This window comes from Alligator sinensis, unplaced genomic scaffold (genome assembly GCF_000455745.1).
Source record: "Alligator sinensis unplaced genomic scaffold, ASM45574v1 scaffold327_1, whole genome shotgun sequence".
Lineage (NCBI taxonomy): Eukaryota > Metazoa > Chordata > Crocodylia > Alligatoridae > Alligator > Alligator sinensis.
In genome coordinates this window covers 508,851-517,964 of record NW_005842379.1, presented here as the reverse complement: position 1 = coordinate 517,964, position 9,114 = coordinate 508,851, and positions in this window count along the sequence as shown.

The window sequence follows — 9,114 nt, the reverse complement described above, 5'->3', positions numbered from 1 at the left end:
CAGGAATGGAAATATCTTGACTAATAGTCTGTAAAGTGCTCGGGAACCCTGGCAAGCAGTGGCCTCCAGCCTTCGCTGGCCCTTGGGCAAGAGCACTGAACAAGGGATGTGTTAAGTGATATGTTGTAGGTAAATCTGTACATTGCTTTTCCCATCAACCTCAGTCTAACTTTTCAGTTTCCTCTGCTGGCAAGTAGCATTAGGGGATTCAAGCAATGTGCTTGTGTTACCATACATTTGAGTTTTCCCAAACATGTCCTCTTTTTGAGTCCTCAGATCTCTGTCCAGGCAGTTTTTTGAAATAGGAACCAATGTCCAGGATTTTGCTCTGCTCCTCCGGCGAGAGTGTGGGGGAAGGCAATTGGAGGAAGGGGCAGCACTGAAGGAAGCTGTCCGGGCACCAGGGCTACAGCAGGGCAGGGGAGGTGCCTGCCTCTCCAGCATGGGAAGGGGGCAAGGTGGCCCTTTGAGGGAGCTCCATGGCTGGGCCAGTGCCTGTGCTCGTGGGGCCAGGCAGCCCCACAGGATGCTGCCTATGGGAGGGGGGCTGTGGCTAGGCTTCCTGGTGTGGTGCTGGAGCTCCAGCCCAGAGCGGAGAGGTGCCATAGGCATCCCCTTTTCCTTTCTCCAGTCTGCACCAGGGCCAGACTTGCTCCACCTTTGCCTACACAAATTGGAGCCACAATGATCTAGCCCAGTCAGGATGGGGGCAGCTGGGGTCCCCCTCTGGCAGGGCTGGGAAGAGCAGGGGGCTGTGGGCCAGGAGTGACTGGCACCAGCAGGGAAGGGAGGGGCAAGGGGATGCAGGTCGGGAGTGAGGGGCACCGGCAGGGATGGGGGGGTAGGAGCTGTGGGTCAGGAGTGTGGGATACTGCCAGTGCCAGGAGGCTGCAGCTTGGGAGTCAGTGGCACCAGCATGGCCGAGGGGGAGTTGGTGAGAGACCATGGGCTGGAAGTGAGGAGCACTAGCAGGACCAGGGGTCTGCAGGTTGGGAGTGAGGGGCAGTGGCAGGGCCATGTGAGTTGGGAGCGAGGTGTCCCCCCAACAGGTGTCCTCTTTTTTTGGAACTGGAAATATGGTAACCCTAAATGTATAGTTGTACAATGCTGTGAAAAATGGATTGGAGACCACTTGTCTCAGGTGAAAGATGCAAGCCATTCTCAGAATTAGGGGTGGAGTATAACCTTTGCATCTCACAGGACAATTAGAATCTCCTGTCCAGTTGAAGAACCACTGAACCAAGGAAAAGCAGCAGTGTGTTGGTGGATTTGGAGCACTGTTCTGCATGTCCCTCATTTACCATGCCTATATCTAGAACACTTATATACCCCATGCTTGTTATTTTTAGTGGCTGCTCAAGAACAAGTGTACAAAGTGATATGTGATATTTTGACATTATCCCATCACAAAATACTGTTACTTTATAAAACACATTTTTTGAAATCACATAAGTTAGGCCCTTGACTTCACATCAGGCCTGCCCAGCTAATGGTTTTCCACCCCACTAACCCTTTGGCATAACTCCTGAATTTAGACTCCCCAGCCCCTCATTCTGAGACCAAGGTGTTCAAAATCTAAAGCCAAATCCAGCTGCTAGGTTTACAAGTCACTCCCATCTAAACCATGGAGGGAGCATCTAAACCATATGAAGATGAGTGACCCTTGAAACTCCTGTTATCCTTCCCAGTCCTGTAACAACAGACCTAAGGACCCTCACCCCCCAGCCAAATGTTGATGACTGTTACGCTGGCAGGGGGAGGGGAAGATGGAAGTCGAGACTCAAGTTTTGCAGCCTGAGGCCATGTCCACTGTTGAGATCAATCCAACACATGACTGGCTTTTCCAATCCATCACACAACTTGCTTTAGTGCCATTAGGTTCATCAGTTTGCTTTTAAAATCAGTGACCCATAAGGATGTGCATAACATGGCCAGCTAGCCTGGCAGATCTGGTTGACCAGGAACTTCCCCAGCAGGAATCAGACTGATTTCATGGGCTACCTTTGCTAAGGAGTATCCGCATTTGGGGATCCAGCCTTACCACAAGCCTAAAAGAAAGGCATCCTAGGGCAGATCCTCAGCTGATATAAATTGGACCTCTCACAATTTCTGCCACTGAGAACTAGCAACCACAGACCACTATAGTGAAGCCTCTCTCAGAATATCTACTGATATGTTTGCAGGAGCACAGTCTATGCAGACAGGTGCCAATATCATAATACAAACATATATTATCAGGCACGTCAGTCACCACAGCTAATCCAAGTCTGCAGTAGGTCTTGGTCCACCAAGAGTCTGAGACCCACCAAACTCATTCCAGATAGGCCACGTAACAGGCATCAGACACAAATGTTACCTTCTTGCTGAGTTGGACCATGTTTTAATGCTGACCTCAGGCTGAAAGTCTCATAATGTATAGTCTTCATTTAATCTCAGCTCTTCCCTTCAGGAGGGTGGACAGTGAATTGAGGCATTTCTTGCTCTCAGCAAAACACTACAGAGAACGTCTTGCTGTGTCACTCTCCCTGCTTCAGGGTAACTACACCTGAAAAAAACAAAGAAAAACAAAAAAACCCCAATCAGGATGTTTGTTATTTCCTTAGTTATTATTAAGAATCCAAAGAACTGTGGCAGCTAATAATGAAAATGGGCACACTATAAAGCACTTCAGTCTAAACTATGGCTACATGAATTTACTTCCCTGAAAATAATGCAGTCAGATCAACAGAATCCCACATTAACCCCCTGGAAAAGGCAGAAAAATGCCATAGTCAGGCCCTCTGAACAATGAACAGCAAATCCAAGGGGCACCCACCCAAGAGGAGACATACACAAAACAGCTCGAGCCAAAGAACATATCAGCTTTCAAATTTCATGCACATCTTTGCACGTTGTTGGTTTTACTGTTGCATCTTTCAACGCGATCACCAAAATGATCTTTTTCCTTTTCACGCCCCATGTGAATCATTAAACAGCCATCTCACACCATCTGCTGGACCAGGAGGGGAAAAAAAAAACTACCGAGTGGCTGCCAAGGAGAACAGAAGTGGAATATAAAGGCGTTGTGGGGTTTGGGTTTTTGTTTTGTTTTTTTCTTTTGCAGGTACTTTTTGCTGTTGTTGTTTTTTTTAAAAACAACTGGGGATTAAGTCAGCATTCACCAATTCACTGTCAGAGACAAATGGTCCTTTTTTTATGTTGGAGAGTGCAAATTGTATGGGGGAACATACCCTGTAATTATGCTTCAAAATAAGCACTTATCTAGTGAGTCAACATATGTTGTTTTTCCCTTTTCCAGATCAAAAGAAACAGAAGAGAAGTTAACATTTGAAGCAAGCCTCCTGCAAAGTCGGATTGCAATTCCAGTAGCAATGGTGCAGGAGGGAGTTTAAAATAAATAGCACCTCAGAGCACTGATGAGTCAGACGCTGAGGATGGAGGGACTGTGCAGCAAGGGGAAGCAGACATGACACTCTGCAGTAGCTTGCACAGGAGAAGCAGTTTTGTTGGGAGGTTTGTGGTGGGTCTGAGCCCAAATCTCCAGATTATTTCCCCACTAGACACATCCCAAATTTTACAGGAGGGTTTAAACATCCCCTTGGCCCCCTCTATCAGAGGAGGAAAGAGGGAGATCGTTTTAATGTCTGGCTTAAACCAGAAGGTCACATACCTCTTTGCTTCTGCAGGCTGAGTGCCCCACACATATTCAAGTTCTTCACATCCTTCCCTCCATTTCATGCCATGCTCCACATGTGCCACACTCCCACTACCTCTCTCTCAGGGACTCCCAGCAACTGCCCCAGACCTGCCCCTACATCCCTCCTCTCTCCCACATACCCCTCTGTGTGACCTACCTCACTCCTCCCCTCAAAACCAGGTCTCCAATTCCTCTGTTCTGGCTTTCATTTTTCAATATCAGATCCATAGGCTTGTGCCCACTGATTTCTAGAACATTCCCAGCAGTGTCAGAATTGATCAGACTTGGCATTTGAACACTGGCGTGTTAGAAAAAGAAAAATGACACCAGGGGTTTTTTTGGAGGGCCTCACTTTGCTTGGCCAAACAGCGGCATGAACCCAGGCACCTACAGCTTTTTTGACACCATTACCTGAGCCAGTTGTGACTTGCTACAGCTGTAGGGTTGTCTGGCTGAAATATGTATGAACCCACACTCTCAGGGGATGGAAAGAAACTTTATGAATAGAGATGGGGCTATATTATTAGTCAATGGCGATGCATAGGGGGTACACAGGGGTGCACATGCACCCCCTGAGAGTGCCGGTGCACCCCCTGTCAGGCCATACTCCCCACTCTGGCAATGGGCAGGAGGGGTAGGCGGGAGCGCCAGTGCCCGACCGCGAGTGCCAGCTGGGAAGTTCGAGCACCAGATGTAGGCCACGGCCACTTCCGGAAGCCCCACAGCCAGGAACAGTGTGGCTGCTCACCAGTTGGTAAGTTTTGCCATGTGGGGACTCCCCCCTTGGTTGGCGCAGTCAGCCGTGGGGGGACCCTTTAGCTCCCTGGTCACTGACTGGTCGCTGGGGGGGGGGCATGTACTCCCCCCGACTAAGGCAGCACCAGTCGCCCTTGTTATTAGTTATCAGAGGTGTAATCCTGACTTTTCTGAAGTCAGTGGGAATGCTATGTGGAGAAGACTCAGATTTTATTTCAATCAATAGTACAAAAATTGCCTGCAACTTGTATCCCATGCTAGTGGGGTGAGGGGGAATCTAGTCAGGAAGGTCTCCAGGTTTTTCTAGATGAAAAAGCACTTCAGAAAGAAGGGGACCAACTGCACAGTGGAGATAGTTAAACAAGCTTTCAAATGCAAGACAGTCTTCACCAGGTCTGAAGAGAGAAAGTCATCACAGCACAGTCTGTAGACAAAGAGATATTGCCACAACTGAGGTGGGAGCAAAATTCAAAGAGCATACCATGCTCAAATCAGGGAGCCCTGATAATCTCGAGCACAGAACTCTGAAGAAACTGTCACGGGAAATTACAACTACATAGCAAGGATTTTTAACTAATCTATCAAAATAGGGTGGTACTGTTAGACTGGAGAACAACAAATATATTATCTGTGTTTAAGAACAGGAAAAAAAAAGTGATCCAAGAAACTATAGGCCAATCCATTTCACCTCACTAGTATATGAGAGTTTAGAACAAAATCCACTTTACCGTGCAATGTACTGTGCAGTAGTTTTCTATACAGTTTCTACATGTAAACTTTACTGAGTAGACTAATTTACCATGCAGTAAAGTATTACCATCTACATGTACATGGCAATTAGACCAGTGTAGACTCATTTTTACTGCACTGATGATAGTCCCATTAGACACAAGTACTATCCAATGGCGCAGTAAATTACTGCACTTAAAACACATGTGTAGACGGTGACGGGGCTGGCTGGGGCACAAGAGTGCTTCAGCACCGGGCTAGCTGGCAGGCAGCATGTGGAGCCCCACATCCGAGAAGCCCTGGGCTGACTGCTCCAACATAGCTCCACATGCTGTAGAGTGGCTGGCTGATGCACAAGCAGCCCCCATGCTGAAGCACCCTCATGCCCCTTCTTAGCACATGGAACCTGGTCGGAGTAGCTGGCAGGCTGACCCCTGGGTCCCCTGCCAGCCCAGGCTGCTCCCGCTAGGCTCCATGTGTTGATCACAAATAAACTCCAGAGCCATAAGATCCAAAGTTTATTTGTGCACATTAATTTCATGTGCTAAGTTTGTGCTAAGACATGCCCAGTTTGAGGGAAAAAATAATTACAAGTTTGGGGCATAAATGGAAAATGGGATAAAATTAGAGCATGCCAGACTCAGCTGATATCCTTCTTTGATAAGATCACTTATATTCTAGAAAAATAAATGCAGTAGCTCTCATCTATCTAGACTGCATCTGAAATGGTGTCAAGTGAAGAACTATTAGTTTTGGTGGTGACAGCAGGGACTGGGACAAGAATTGTAAGGTGAGGGAAGAGACAACTGGTTGTCCTAGAATGGAAACTACTGGACAGGAGAAGAGCTGCTAATGGAATTCCTCAGGAATCGGTCTTGGGGCTGACCTATTTATTATTTTCATTAATGATCTTGACAAAAAATCGAAGTGTAATGGTAGCATTTGTTGGTGACACAGAATTGGGAGGCATCATCAATACAAAGCTAGAGTGGTATATCACACATGAAGAACCAGATGACCTTGGAGCTGGAGTAATAAAAATAGGATAAAATGATAGGGTTCACTATCTGGAGAAAGGTGGGGAAGATAACTAGTAGGGCAGAAGTGCTAGACTTCAGGAAGGCCAACTTCAACAAGCTCAGGAGATTAGTTAGGAAGGGACTGACTGGTAAAAGCCTTGGAGAGATGAGAGTCCAGGAAGGGTGGGCATTTCTCAAAGGACTAATCCTACAGGCACAGCAAAGGACCATCCCAGTACACATAAAAGGGGGGAAAAAGCAAATAAACCCTCTTGGTGGAGCAGGGAAATCCAGGAGAGTCTGGAGCAAAAAGAAAGAGGCCTACAGGCTGTGGAAGCAGGGGGCTGCCACCAAGGAGGAGTATACCTGCTTGGCTCAAGCTTGCAGGGAAAAAGTGAGGCGAGCCAAAGCAAAAATGGAGCTTCAGCTGGCAGCAAAAGTTAAGGATAACAAAAAGTCATTTTTTAAGTACACAGAAAGCAAAAAGAAGGTGCAGGGTAACTTAGGGCCCCTTCAGGATGAACTAGGGTAACTGGTAACAGATAGGATGGCCAAAGCAGAGCTTCTAAATGATTTTTTTGCATCCGTGTTCCTGAACATCTGGACATGAATACAAATACGCATCCCATAGGGACCTTAGGTAAGCCCAGTACAGATACCAACCACCAACTGTTTACGCTGACCTAGTAAAGGGGCACCGGGAGGGGTTGAATGTATTTAAGTCAACAGGTCCTGATGATCTTTATCCTAGGGTACTTAGGGAACTAACTGGAGTCATAGCGGAGCCGCTGGCACAACTGTTTGAGCATTCATGGCGCTCAGGACAGGTCCTGAAGGATTGGAATAGGGCCAATGTGGTCCCTATTTTCAAGAAGGGGAGGAAGGAGGAACCAGGTAACTATAGGCCGGTTATTCCCACCTCTATCCTTGTCAAGACCTTTGAGAAAATTGTTAAGGATTACTTTTGTGGGGGACCAGCGAGTAAAATGATGCTAAGGGGCAATCAGCATGGGTTCACAGCAGTCAGATCCTGCCTGACTAAATGGGTTTCATTTTATGACCGGGTCACAAAATGCTTGGATGAAGGAATAGAGGTAGATGTTATTTATTTAGATTTTAAAAAGGCCTTTGACACCGTGTCACATCCAGTTCCTATAAATAAACTAAATAGTTGAAATGTAGATTATTACACAGTCCAGTGGGTAGAAAATTGGTTTATGGGACACATCCAGAGAGTGGTGGTGGATGGGTCAGTTTCTACCTGGTGAAATGTGGGCAGCCGAGACCCCCAGGGCTCTGTCCTGGGACTGGTCAATATCTTCATTAGTGACTTGGACGAGGGAGTAGAAAGCACCCTGTCCAAGTTTGCTGATGACACCAAGTCACAACAAAATGCAGGGGGGGGGGGGGGGGAAGTACACAAACTAGATGACAAGCAGCAAATCCAGGCTGATTTAGACAGGCTGGGGAAATGGGCCGAACAGAATAGGATGCAGTTTAACAAGGATAAGTGTCATGTGTTGCACCTGGGGAGGAAGAATCATCAACACTCCTATAGCTTGGGAGGTACCACTCTAAGTAGCACAACCGCAGAAAGGGATCTCGGAGTTGTAGTCGACTCCAAAATGAACATAAGTCACCAATGTGATGTGGTAATAAGTAAAGCTAATCGCACTCTTTCTTGCATAAGTAGATGCATCACAAACAGGTCTAGGGAGGTAATACTACTTCTCCTCTGTGGCATTGCTCAGGCCACAGCTGGAGTACTGCATCCACTTTTGGGCACTGCACTTCAGGAGGGATGTGGATGGCCTGGAGAGGGTTCAGAGGAGGGACACTCATCTAGTTAAAGGCCTACAGAAAATACCCTATGAAGACCAATTGGGAGACCTGAACCTCTTCAGCCTCTGCAAGAGGAGGCTGAGAGGTGATCTTGTGGCCACCTACAAACTCATCAGGGTGGGCAGCAAGAAAAAAGGGAGACAATGTTTACCAGGGCGCCTGTCGGGGTAGCTAGAAATAATGTCCACAAACTGGAAGAGAACAAATTCAGATTGGACATCAGGAAAAAATTATTTACAGCAACGGTTGCCAAAATATGGAATAAGCTTCCAAGGGAGTTGGTGCTGTCCCCTTCCTTGGAGGTGTTTAAAAGGAGATTGGACAGACACCTGGATGGGGTCATCTGGCCCCAGCACTCATTCCTGCCCAGGGCAAGGGGCCGGACTCGATCTAATAGGTCCCTTCCAATCCTAACATCTATGAAACTATGAAATTTAAGAGTAAAGGGCAAGGTCATGGACTGAGGGATGAGTAACAGGAATTTCTGCTGTAAGCTGGCAGCTTATCAGTTGGAAATGAATGAGGAGGGAAAAGACCTAGGGGTACCAGTTAATGACTGTGAGCCACCAGTAGGATACAGCTGTGGAAAAAGTCAAATGTTTGACCCTAAAATGTATGAGGTGAGAAAGGAGAGACAGAGACTTATTGTGTAATGCACTTGTGAGACCTCCTCTATTCTAATCACCAGTGTTCAAGACTAATGAACTCAAACTGGAACAGGAGCATATAAGGGCTAGGAGGATGATCTTATAAAAAGACATATAATATAATTACTACAGAGCAATTTAGTCCATGGTAAATTTCCTCTGCAGTAAGGATCAAATGCACAGTAGTTCTCCAGAACTAACTGCACACAGCAGATACCACACATCTGGTTACTAGGTCTGTAGTGGCTAGTATTTGCTTTGGATTCGGCTAATTTGAGGGACAGCAATTCAATTTGGTGATTCGAATCACTGTCCCAAATCGATTCGGCCAAATCTGATTCGGAGATTTGGCGGCTGCTGAATTGGCTGAATCTCTGAATCAGACAGGCCCCATCGCCCACCCACCCTCCCAGCCCCGTCAATG